Source organism: Mytilus californianus, unplaced genomic scaffold (assembly GCF_021869535.1).
Source record: "Mytilus californianus isolate M0D057914Y unplaced genomic scaffold, xbMytCali1.0.p SCAF_6, whole genome shotgun sequence".
In the NCBI taxonomy this organism is placed as follows: domain Eukaryota; kingdom Metazoa; phylum Mollusca; class Bivalvia; order Mytilida; family Mytilidae; genus Mytilus; species Mytilus californianus.
The window spans coordinates 18446685-18460652 of record NW_026262712.1 but is presented as its reverse complement, the minus strand read 5'-3'; the positions used below and the strand labels follow the sequence as shown (position 1 = coordinate 18460652).

General features: G+C 31.0%; 1 long non-coding RNA gene across 17 annotated transcripts in view; it reads right to left on the bottom strand.

Annotated features, from left to right (window-relative positions):
* The window catches only part of LOC127705768 (uncharacterized), a 73255-nt gene that overhangs the window by 12866 nt on the left and 46421 nt on the right, over window positions 1-13968 (bottom strand). Inside the window, exon 1 of one of the 17 annotated variants that reach the window (XR_007983986.1) lies at window positions 11823-11918. The exons of 15 other annotated variants lie outside the window; for them this stretch is intronic. This is a non-coding gene — a long non-coding RNA (uncharacterized LOC127705768). Of the gene's footprint in view, window positions 1-10153; window positions 10325-11822; window positions 11919-13968 lie in introns of those variants that run through there. One more of the 17 variants, XR_007983984.1, reaches the window with a different exon arrangement.

The window sequence follows — 13968 nt, the reverse complement described above, 5'->3', positions numbered from 1 at the left end:
ATCACAATGGGAACACTGGGATTGGTTTTGGGTTATGGTACCAATGGTTTTAAAAAAATTGGGGACCAAAAAGGATAAAAAAAACAAGCAATTTTGTAGTTTCCGGACCATAACTTGTGTGTAAGTGTATGGATCTCTCTGAAATTGTACAATAAGGTTCCATATCACAATGGGAAGACTGGGTATGAGTTTGGGGGTAATTGTCCCAAATGTTCAGGAATGAGGGGCCAAAAAAGGGGCTAAAAACAAGCAATTTTGTAGTTTCTGGACAATAACTTGTGTGTAAGTGTATGGATCTCTCTGAAATTGTACTACAAGGTTCCATATCTCAATGTGAAGACTTGGTAAGAGGTTGGGGGGTAATTGGCCTAAAAGTTCAGGATATAGGGGCCAATAAAGGGGCAAAAAAATAGCATTTTTCTTGTTTCCAGATAATAACTTGTGTTTAAGTGTATGGATCTCTCTGAAATTGTACTGCAAGGTACCATACCTCTAAGAGAAGGCTGGGATTGAGTTTGGGGGTAATTACTTCAAGGGGGGTCAAAATAATTGGGGAGGGGGGATGGTCATAAATTTTATGTATTTTTTTTTAATTTTCCATTTTTCAATCAATTATATTAGATATATGTAAAAGCAAAAAATATTGATATGACAGGAGAAACACACAAGTTATCATATGAAGTATTGTGCAATAGCAAGAAATCTTCCAATTGCATAGAATTGCGCTATAGCACAGTATTGCACAATAGCAAGAAATTTACAATTGCACAGTATTGAGCAATAGCAAGAAATAACCAATTGCAAAGTATTGCACAATAGCAAGAAATCATCAATTGCACAGTATTGCACAATAACAAGAAATCTTCAATTGCACAATAGCAAGAAATATCTTATTGCACAGTATTGCGCAATAGCAAGAAATCTTAAATTGCACAGTATTAAGCAATAGCACAGTATTAAAAAAAAAATGTCTTCAAATATTCAATTCACAACAGCATAGTGTATTGCACAAAAGCAAAACATTGAATATAAATTCAAATAATATAACCAATTCTAAGTTCTTTGACTACAGTTATTCTGTGTCAGAAACCTGGTATCTGTCAAATATTTAATTACAATCCAAATTCAGACCTGTATCAAGCGCGAATATTGTGTTCATTTTTGCCCCAACTGTTCAGTGTTGAACCTCTGCGGTCATATCCAGCTGCACTCAGCGAAGCAATTTATTATCCATTTGGGAATGCGGGTCAAAGGGGATATTTTTCCTTTTTTAAGACAAAATTTTTAAATTGTACATATGACTGTTTTTTTTATATATTTTTCAATTTTATCTCAGTTAATTTTAAGCCCCCCAAGTCAAATCGGAGACTAAAAAACTGGTACTCCAAAAGAAAAAGATAGGTGACCCACTGCGGGCGTTTGTCTTGGTGAACTAGTGTAACAAAAAATTTGTTCCGGCGTGACAATTGATCCACCGGAACAAATTTCATAGGAAATATGTTCCATCGGAATTTATATCACAGAAAATATGTTCCAGCACTGTAAAATTTGTTCCAGAACTAATTTTATGACCAAATGTGAAATAAGTTCCGGAACAAATATCATAGCTCCATGAATTTTGTTCCAATTAATATTACATGTATTTAGAGTTATAAATAAGATAAATATTTAAGTTTCTGTGATATTAGTTTTAAACAAACATGTACATATTTCATAGAAATTAATAAGTTCCGCTCAAACATATTTTCACAGAAATTAGTACTTTTGCAACATATTGCACAGCGAAATATTTTCTTGTTACACTTAAATTATAATGCAAGCTAAATGCTGTACCGAGTGTGCTTGCATGGGATACATTTGCAATCAAGGGATGTCTGTAACCATAGGATGAAGATACGAAATAAAGCCATTGAAAAGTATTATAATTTGTATTTATTTTTTATGTAGTATTCCTCCTTGGTTCCTTTTAACTGTCATATGGCCCCTTGTTCTTGTCATACATGTACTTAGGTCATGACACAGTTTCAATAGAGTATGTCTTTTGAAACTACATGTCTTTTGATACAATTGATCAGTTATTATGTCCTTTTCAAATAAGTACATATGTTCATCCTTAACTATACTTTTTTTCTGAATGATTTTTCTTATTCTACTCTTTTCTGGCTCAAAAGTGTCATTTTGATATTTTTACAGAGTATATAACTAAACATGCTAAACATTTGCTATACTCCACAGGATCTGAATTGGATGATTTATACTTTTTGCTTATATTATTAATATAATACTTATTTTTATAATGCATATGAATGATAACTTTAAACGCACTGATGACAAATGCTCAGTATATAAGATAACTTGTTTAACCATTGGAACATATTTTACAGACAAGGAACTTATTTCACCAGGTGAGGAACAAATCTCACAGACCTAGAACTTATTTCACCAGGTAAGGAACAAATCTCATAAACCTGGAACTTATTTCACTAGGTAGGGAACAAATTTCACCACCCCGGTACTTATTTCACCAGGTAAAGTGTGGAACAAATTTTATAGAGATGGCACAAATTATATAGAAATCATCTGTGAAAAAAGTTCTCCCAGAACATATTTCCTGTGATATTAGTTCCACTGGAACTTTTTTCACAGGAACAAATTTTGGCTCATACTAGCACCTTAAAGTCTAGCTAACCCACAGGACGGCTGGCTAGTACATTAGCAGACAGGTATTTTTAATACCATTAGCATTTTTTAACTTTGGCATTTTTTCATTTGGCTTTTTGCTTTTACATGTTATTTTACTATTCATATTTTTATATCATTTGGCATTTTTTCATCAACAACATCCAAAACACTTTAAAATTGAGAGTTAAATATACACTTTTGGCATTCTATTTTTAAATTTACATTACACAAGTTGGCTTTCTGTAACTTTGGCTGTTAATCTTTTGTACGAATGCTATGATGACCATTATGTGTAGAAAATAAGACTACATTTCTAAAAGTGGCTCAGTATCATATGTTTATGTTTGGTATCAATTAGTTCTAAATTTCCTTCATATTTCTAAAATGTAAATTCTTCCATTTCTGGTACATCTTATAATATTGTATTCATCTACTAACCCAATCTTCTCATAGGGACTTAACACAAAGCAGAAGGGGTATAGGTGGTAGGTGGTTAAGGGTGTTACGAAAAAGTGAAAGGGCAAGAAAGGGAGGGATAAAAAATAAAATGATGGAGAGGGTGATGGTATATGATTGTGAGTGGAAATTAGAGAGGGAGTTAATCTGTGAGAGAATGTGATTTCATAGTAAGGGTAGGATGTACTGGTTTAATGGAATTGCAGTTTCTGTTTTGTCTCATGTAGTTTCTGTTTTTTTCATCAATCTGATGTTTAAATATTGAAATTGCTGCCGTCTACAGTTCACAGGTTAACAGCCTTTCTTGTTACTGTTTATGTGCTGCTTAATTTATATATAAACACTGTAGCTCTTCTCAGTAGCTAGATAGAGTTGTAGCTTTTCATCAAATTAAGCAGTAGCTTCTTTACAGTCTATTTTAGAATGATGCCAAGTGGTGATAGCCTTATTCTTCTGTGCTTTTCTTTGAAGTTTAGAAATGTTCTTATCTTACTATGATCTGAACTAGTAATAACACATGATTAAGCTGTTAGTTTTCAAACTGGTTTATATTCAGATCATTGTGAACTCTCTCGTTTAGTCTTTTCAATCTTGATGTATCTTGGAATAATATACTAGTTAGCTGTTTATCTAATGTCATAAAAATTCATAATATCTAATAAGATTAGTAGGTTTTGCTAACAAAGTCCTTATATTTGAATAAAGTAACATTCATTTTAGTGGAAAATTGTTTTAACGTTAATTAAGCTATAACAAGCATTCTGAGAGTATTGCATGGCAATACATAGTCCGCTACCGGTTAAAAATTCATTATACTGGAACAAAATGCTAACTTATTCTATAACTTGTCATGGTGTAAACAAATAGAAAATATCAAGTCAATATCTTCAAGCATGACTAAAAACAGTGTGGAAAACTGAATATATGAGAGAATTTTTTCAAGTCGAAGTTCCATAACTCTGCACAAAATTATCAGACTGAAACAAAAATTTGAACTTGATCTGTAACTTGTCATGATAAAACTATATACCAATTGTCAATCAATATCTTCAAGCATGATGAAAAAAAGTGTGGAAAACCTATAACACTCTAACATAAGTTATGATGTAATACAATGTATATCTATTTTCGAATTACAATCAAATATAATTAATAGTTCCAAATATTTTTTTCTTTCATTTGTCACAAACTAATATAGATTTGTAACTTATCTATAAAATGTCAACAACTTTTATCTACACAATGTAATGTAATGAAATATATACTTTAATGAAAATAGATTATTATCTAATTAAAGGATTTCACTTAATAAAAAAAAAATATATATATATACATGTAGCCATCAGAAAATTAGTTTATACAAAGTAACATATAAACCTGCCACAAAATTCATCAAACAATTTACCAAAGAATGTCTTTTAAAAAATGAGTTATCTCCCTTTGTACAGATATATGGTTTAACATAGTACTCTTAACATTAGTTATGGATTTTTTTTATGGACCATAACTCTGGACTAAATCATCAGACCGGAACAAAATTCGAACTTGATCTATAACTTGTCATTATAAAACTATATACCAAATATCAAATCAATATCTTCAAGAACGAAGAAAAAAAGTGTGGAAAGCTGAGTTGCCAGACTGACGGATGGATGGACAGACAGACGGACAGAGTGCAAACCTAAAGTCCCTTTCGACTTCGTTGGTAGGGGACTAATTAAAAATTGTTAGCTTACCCCTCTCTGTGATTAATGTTAGATAACTCTAATTTTCTCAACAATCTATCATTATGGGGAGATACATGTAATCAGGGCTTCCAAAATTATTGTTAGCCAGCCGGACATTTTATATATTATCCCGATTTAAATCCCTTACATGCCTTAAGACTAAATAAACAAAAGGCAATTATGGTAATCAGTTGCCGAGTTGGCCATCCCAATGATTGACATTAAAATTTGAATTTTAAAATTTGAAGTTCTGAGATCTTCTGACGTAAACTGTTAAATTGGCAGTGCATCATTCGAACTGTGCAACATCAGCGTACTTATAATATATCTGACTTAGACTCTATATTTGTGCAAAATAATGATGTCAAAATCTTAACTTTCGTTAAATAAAGGCAACAGTAGTATACCGCTGTTCGAAACTCATAAAACGATAGAGATAAAAACAAATCCGGGTTACAAACTAAAACTGAGGGAAACGCATCAAATATAAGAGGAGAACAACGACACAACAAAAACACAACATTAAAATGTAACACACACAGAAACGAACTTTAATATAACAATGGCCATTTTCCTGACTTGGTACAGGACATTTTAAGAAAAAAAAGTGGGTTGAACCTGGTTTTGTGGCATGCCAAACCTCCCGCTTTTATGGCAACGTCAAACACAACACCAAAACGACAACATCACATGCCAGGACCACAATACAATTAAATGGGAGAACATATAGGACAAAGAAACACACGAATAATAGCTAACAAAAGGTACTAGGCTTAAAATTCAATACGCCAGACGTGCGTCTCGTCTACACAAGACCAACCAGTGACGCCCAGATGAAAAAAGTCTGAAAGCCAAAACAAGTACAAAGCTGAAGAGCACCGAGGACCAAAACTTCCAAAAAGTTGCGCCTAACACGGCCAGGGTTTATTGCCTGGGACAAGAACATCCTTATTATTTAGAATAATTTATAATTTTGCAAACAGTAAATTTTATAAAATGACTATATAATAGATATACATGATAAAACCGAAGTGGGGACTAACTACAGAATAAAAACGGATACATTACATAAAACAACTTAATCCAACACATAAAAATACACAGCCGAGTTAGCCAAAGCCTCAACGCACAAAGTGACGTCACATTTGAAATTCTTAAAAAAACACACAAAGTGACGTCACATTTGAATTTGTAAAAATATTTCCCAAAAATAAGATAGGATTAGGATTGATTCAAGATTAGATTTGTAATACTGACATTACATTTATTAATAACAATGAAAATTACAATACTTATTAATATCAAATTGTGGTAGTAATTAGATAATTAATTGTAATATCTAGCTATGTCGGTGTTTCTTCTGAATCAAACTGTAAACCAAATATATTGTATAAATTACAGGGGAATATAGGTACATGTAGCACGGTAGTATTTGCATTCCAGAATTTAGGTTGCTCTTTTGTTACTTAAGTCAATGTATCCGAACAGTGTGATTGACAAAAAATACAGTATCAACTGAACATACTTTCCCAAACTGAGGGATGAGTCAGGTGTAGGAAAATATGAAATAATTTTACATACAGATGAAAATGAATTTTTGAGAATTTTTGAGAATTTTGTATTCACTGCACGATAAAAGACCTAAATGCACTAGTGGCATTAGGTTTTTAAAAATAGCAAAAAAAGTAAACGGTCATGATACACATTCAAATTCATTTCTGAATAGTAAAATGAAAGTACTTCAGTTAACTGTGAATGTAGAATTTTTGGCAGTGTTAGAAAGTGGTGAAAATTCTAAAAAGGCTATCATTATCCCTTATGGACCAGGAAATACTACCGTGCCACCTATAAGTAAGTGAAGTGAAAGTGAAAAATGATTAAGGTAGATTCATGGTATACCGCCATCTTGGATTGTACAATCCCAGTACAAAATCGGTCTAGATATTTGCCCAAATCTGCAAATTTGGAGACAGATTTGCAATTTATTGGTTAGACTGTTTATTTATATAAAGAAAACTTGATGATTTATTGTATAACTCAAAATATTTAAACAAATATCAAATTTTGTGTTTTTAGAATCATTTTAAATAAGCCATTTAAGAGGAGATAACTCTTTTAGTAAAAATTATATACTGGACCTGGGAACAGTATATCTAATATATATATGTTCCTGACTGGACTGATAGGGACATTTTTAATTTTTACTTGTAGCAAGAAAACAAGTTCGGCGACACCATTTTTTCTTTTTATTTTCTTAAAACATATTATAAAACCTATCTTCTCACAATTTCTTTCAAAATTATATCTCATAGATTTTTTTTATGCACATAAATGTGTTTTTTCATGAACAATCTAACCAAATTTAGGCAATTTTCAACGACTCATAGCTTGGAAAATAGCACGGTGACCCATACTTTATATTTTTGAAAAAAAGCATAGTAAAATCTTCATTTTAGCAAAGTATAAGAAAATTCTATCTCAAGAAATATATACTGTGACATAAAGATATAAAGAATTCTTATGACACCATTAATGCAATACTGGGTTATTGTGAAAACCTTGGCTATAATAAATACTTGTATGTCCCCATTACTTAAAGAAACATGGATCATTTTATGTCCCCACCCCTACATGCTGGTTTACCTCTTTCTCTGCTTCTTTCAGATAAGGCTTAATAAACAACCTGTATCCAATCATATCTTATCTTATTTAAAAAGAATAATAAACAGTTCCATTTAAACAGATAAAAATGACGGTTCCATTTAATTTGTATTCATTTTATCCAAAATTTACAACATAAGCACAAATTCAAGATTGTTCATACTAATCGCCATTCCATGCTTTAGTATATGCCATATGGTGGTTCAAAATTTCAGAGCTTGTTATAAAATCCATTATTCTGTCTTGAGATGATAAAACAAAGATATTAGACACTTAAAACATTAAATATGCAAAATACTCAGCTGTGAAGTTTTGTTTGTTGCCTGTATTAATCTATGAAAAAGCTGAATTATGTCCCTTGGGAGTATTAATTTCCCACAAAAGTCCTTTCAAACAGTAGAAAATGAAAGATTATATATGCCTGATATAATAAAAGATAGAAACTACAAAATGAAGCACTATTGAAATATTTGCTGCATGAATTGCCAAGATTGTGAACAATTCTTTACACAGGAGAGTATAAATTCTATCTAAATTTAGCCTCAAGTGGGCCTCTTTTTTTCTTAGATGGACAATTATAACACTGAAAATGCTTCTAGTATGACCAAATATTGTCTTACTCCATAAACAGTACAAACTTAACCAGACAATTTCCCATTTTAATAGATTATGTCTAGAGAAATACCCAAGTGATACATTTAGGGAATTACACAGCAAAAAAAGGAAATATTTCAGTTAAAAATATTTGTCGCGACTTGAATTCTGGTGTTTCCAATTGAATTAATCATTGCGAAAGGTGAAAACAAATACAAAAGAACTATAGTTTGGTGCATTTTATACAATATAGTTAATATTGAAATCCTAGAATAAAGTTTTATATCAGTACCCATCAATTTGACTTATTATGATGACTCAGCACTTTTCTCAACACAGTATTGTTCTCAGGGAAAAATTTCTATTCTTTGTGATAAAAATCAAATGTTCTAATCAAAAGCTTCAAAATAGTATAATATAACTGAAGTCTGATTGATTTTGAATTCCCTTGCTATCTTCAGTATACTGTGACATAAAGATATAAAGAATTCTTATGACATCATTAATGCAATACTGGGTAATGGTGAAAACCTTGGCTATAATAAATACTTGTATGTCCCCATTACTTAAAGAAACATGGATCATTTTATGTCCCCACCCCTACATGCTGGTTTACCTCTTTCTCTGCTTCTTTCAGATAAGGCTTAATAAACAACCTGTATCCAATCATATCTTATCTTATTTAAAAAGAATAATAAACAGTTCCATTTAAACAGATAAAAATGACGGTTCCATTTAATTTGTATTCATTTTATCCAAAATTTACAACATAAGCACAAATTCAAGATTGTTCATACTAATCGCCATTCCATGCTTTAGTATATGCCATATGGTGGTTCAAAATTTCAGAGCTTGTTATAAAATCCATTATTCTGTCTTGAGATGATAAAACAAAGATATTAGACACTTAAAACATTAAATATGCAAAATACTCAGCTGTGAAGTTGCGTTTGTTGCCTGTATTAATCTATGAAAAAGCTGAATTATGTCCCTTGGGAGTATTAATTTCCCACAAAAGTCCTTTCAAACAGTAGAAAATGAAAGATTATATATGCCTGATATAATAAAAGATAGAAACTACAAAATGAAGCACTATTGAAATATTTGCTGCATGAATTGCCAAGATTGTGAACAATTCTTTACACAGGAGAGTATAAATTCTATCTAAATTAAGCCTCAAGTGGGCCTCTTTTTTTCTTAGATGGACAATTATAACACTGAAAATGCTTCTAGTATGACCAAATATTGTCTTACTCCATAAACAGTACAAACTTAACCAGACAATTTCCCATTTTAATAGATTATGTCTAGAGAAATACCCAATGTATACATTTAGGGAATTACACAGCAAAAAAAGGCAAATATTTCAGTTAAAAATATTTGTCGTGACTTGAATTCTGGTGTTTCCAATTGAATTAATCATTGCGAAAGGTGAAAACAAATACAAAAGAACTATAGTTTGGTGCATTTTATACAATATAGTTAATATTGAAATCCTAGAATAAAGTTTTATATCAGTACCCATCAATTTGACTTATTATGATGACTCAGCACTTTTCTCAACACAGTATTGTTCTCAGGGAAAAATTTCTATTCTTTGTGATAAAAATCAAATGTTCTAATCAAAAGCTTCAAAATAGTAATATAACTGAAGTCTGATTGATTTTGAATTCCCTTGCTATCTTCAGTATAGGGAAAACGGTCCTATTTATTCTGCCATAGCCGACAATACTAACATTTTCAAAATTTACCACTTTTTCTAATAAAAACCTGGATAAAACAGTTATGTGTGGTGTTAGTACTTTTTTATTCTGTTTTAAAAATTGAAGCCAAATAGTATCATGACCAACTTCCAACGGAGCTTGTTTATGTTATCCATGCCCACCGTCCTTTTACGCCAAATTTATGAAATTTTGGAAGTCTTTTCGATTATAATTCTCTAGAAAATATTTCAATAGGTTTCACAATTTATATTGTAAATATACATACTGCAGTTATTCATAGATAAATAAAAAAATATATTGTACCCTTACATCCAATCACAGCGCTCCCAAGTTGACTTCCTTCACCTGCCTTGGGTACACAAAAGGCCAACCTAATGCTGGGAAAATGTAATAGTACCGTTTTCCCTATACTGTGACATAAAGATATAAAGAATTCTTATGACACCATTAATGCAATACTGGGTTATTGTGAAAACCTTGGCTATAATAAATACTTGTATGTCTCCATTACTTAAAGAAACATGGATCATTTTATGTCCCCACCCCTACATGCTGGTTTACCTCTTTCTCTGCTTCTTTCAGATAAGGCTTAATAAACAACCTGTATCCAATCATATCTTATCTTATTTAAAAAGAATAATAAACAGTTCCATTTAAGCAGATAAAAATGACCGTTCCATTTAATTTGTATTCATTTTATCCAAAATTTACAACATAAGCACAAATTCAAGATTGTTCATACTAATCGCCATTCCATGCTTTAGTATATGCCATATGGTGATTCAAAATTTCAGAGCTTGTTATAAAATCCATTATTCTGTCTTGAGATGATAAAACAAAGATATTAGACACTTCAAACATTAAATATGCAAAATACTCAGCTGTGAAGTTGCGTTTGTTGCCTGTATTAATCTATGAAAAAGCTGAATTATGTCCCTTGGGAGTATTAATTTCCTACAAAAGTCCTTTCAAACAGTAGAAAATGAAAGATTATATATGTCTGATATAATAAAAGATAGAAACTACAAAATGAAGCACTATTGAAATATTTGCTGCATGAATTGCCAAGATTGTGAACAATTCTTTACACAGGAGAGTATAAATTCTATCTAAATTTAGCCTCAAGTGGGCCTCTTTTTTTCTTAGATGGACAATTATAACACTGAAAATGCTTCTAGTATGACCAAATATTGTCTTACTCCATAAACAGTACAAACTTAACCAGACAATTTCCCATTTTAATAGATTATGTCTAGAGAAATACCCAATGTATACATTAAGGGAATTACACAGCAAAAAAAGGCAAATATTTCAGTTAAAAATATTTGTCACGACTTGAATTCTGGTGTTTCCAATTGAATTAATCATTGCGAAAGGTGAAAACAAATACAAAAGAACTATAGTTTGGTGCATTTTATACAATATAGTTAATATTGAAATCCTAGAATAAAGTTTTATATCAGTACCCATCAATTTGACTTATTATGATGACTCAGCACTTTTCTCAACACAGTATTGTTCTCAGGGAAAAATTTCTATTCTTTGTGATAAAAATCAAATGTTCTAATCAAAAGCTTCAAAATAGTATAATATAACTGAAGTCTGATTGATTTTGAATTCCCTTGCTATCTTCAGTATAGGGAAAACGGTACTATTTATTCTGCCATAGCCGACAATACTAACATTTTCAAAATTTACCACTTTTTCTAATAAAAACCTGGATAAAACAGTTATGTGTGGTGTTAGTACTTTTTTATTCTGTTTTAAAAATTGAAGCCAAATAGTATCATGACAAACTTCCAACGGAGCTTGTTTATGTTATCCATGCCCACCGTCCTTTTACGCCAAATTTATGAAATTTTGGATGTCTTTTCGAATAATTCTCTAGAAAATATTTCAATAGGTTTCACAATTTATATTGTAAATATACATACTGCAGTTATTCATAGATAAATAAAAAAATATATTGTACCCTTACATCCAATCACAGCGCTCCCAAGTTGACTTCCTTCACCTGCCTTGGGTACACAAAAGGCCAACCTAATGCTGGGAAAATGTAATAGTACCGTTTTCCCTATACTGTGACATAAAGATATAAAGAATTATTATGACACCATTAATGCAATACTGGGTTATTGTGAAAACCTTGGCTATAATAAATACTTGTATGTCTCCATTACTTAAAGAAACATGGATCATTTTATGTCCCCACCCCTACATGCTGGTTTACCTCTTTCTCTGCTTCTTTCAGATAAGGCTTAATAAACAACCTGTATCCAATCATATCTTATCTTATTTAAAAAGAATAATAAACAGTTCCATTTAAACAGATAAAAATGACGGTTCCATTTAATTTGTATTCATTTTATCCAAAATTTACAACATAAGCACAAATTCAAGATTGTTCATACTAATCGCCATTCCATGCTTTAGTATATGCCATATGGTGGTTCAAAATTTCAGAGCTTGTTATAAAATCCATTATTCTGTCTTGAGATGATAAAACAAAGATATTAGACACTTCAAACATTAAATATGCAAAATACTCAGCTGTGAAGTTGCGTTTGTTGCCTGTATTAATCTATGAAAAAGCTGAATTATGTCCCTTGGGAGTATTAATTTCCTACAAAAGTCCTTTCAAACAGTAGAAAATGAAAGATTATATATGCCTGATATAATAAAAGATAGAAACTACAAAATGAAGCACTATTGAAATATTTGCTGCATGAATTGCCAAGATTGTGAACAATTCTTTACACAGGAGAGTATAAATTCTATCTAAATTTAGCCTCAAGTGGGCCTCTTTTTTTCTTAGATGGACAATTATAACACTGAAAATGCTTCTAGTATGACCAAATATTGTCTTACTCCATAAACAGTACAAACTTAACCAGACAATTTCCCATTTTAATAGATTATGTCTAGAGAAATACCCAATGTATACATTAAGGGAATTACACAGCAAAAAAAGGCAAATATTTCAGTTAAAAATATTTGTCACGACTTGAATTCTGGTGTTTCCAATTGAATTAATCATTGCGAAAGGTGAAAACAAATACAAAAGAACTATAGTTTGGTGCATTTTATACAATATAGTTAATATTGAAATCCTAGAATAAAGTTTTATATCAGTACCCATCAATTTGACTTATTATGATGACTCAGCACTTTTCTCAACACAGTATTGTTCTCAGGGAAAAATTTCTATTCTTTGTGATAAAAATCAAATGTTCTAATCAAAAGCTTCAAAATAGTATAATATAACTGAAGTCTGATTGATTTTGAATTCCTTTGCTATCTTCAGTATACTGTGACATAAAGATATAAAGAATTCTTATGACACCATTAATGCAATACTGGGTTATTGTGAAAACCTTGGCTATAATAAATACTTGTATGTCCCCATTACTTAAAGAAACATGGATCATTTTATGTCCCCACCCCTACATGCTGGTTTACCTCTTTCTCTGCTTCTTTCAGATAAGGCTTAATAAACAACCTGTATCCAATCATATCTTATCTTATTTAAAAAGAATAATAAACAGTTGTCGCGACTTGAATTCTGGTGTTTCCAATTGAATTAATCATTGCGAAAGGTGAAAACAAATACAAAAGAACTATAGTTTGGTGCATTTTATACAATATAGTTAATATTGAAATCCTAGAATAAAGTTTTATATCAGTACCCATCAATTTGACTTATTATGATGACTCAGCACTTTTCTCAACACAGTATTGTTCTCAGAGAAAAATTTCTATTCTTTGTGATAAAAATCAAATGTTCTAATCAAAAGCTTCAAAATAGTATAATATAACTGAAGTCTGATTGAATTTGAATTTCCTTGCTATCTTCAGTATAGGGAAAATGGTACTATTTATTCTGCCATAGCCGACAATACTAACATTTTCAAAATTTACCACTTTTTATAATAAAAACCTGGATAAAACAGTTATGTGTGGTGTTAGTACTTTTTTATTCTGTTTTAAAAATTGAAGCCAAATAGTATCATGACCAACTTCCAACGGAGCTTGTTTATGTTATCCATGCCCACCGTCCTTTTACGCCAAATTTATGAAATTTTGGAAGTCTTTTCGAATAATTCTATAGAAAATATTTCAATAGG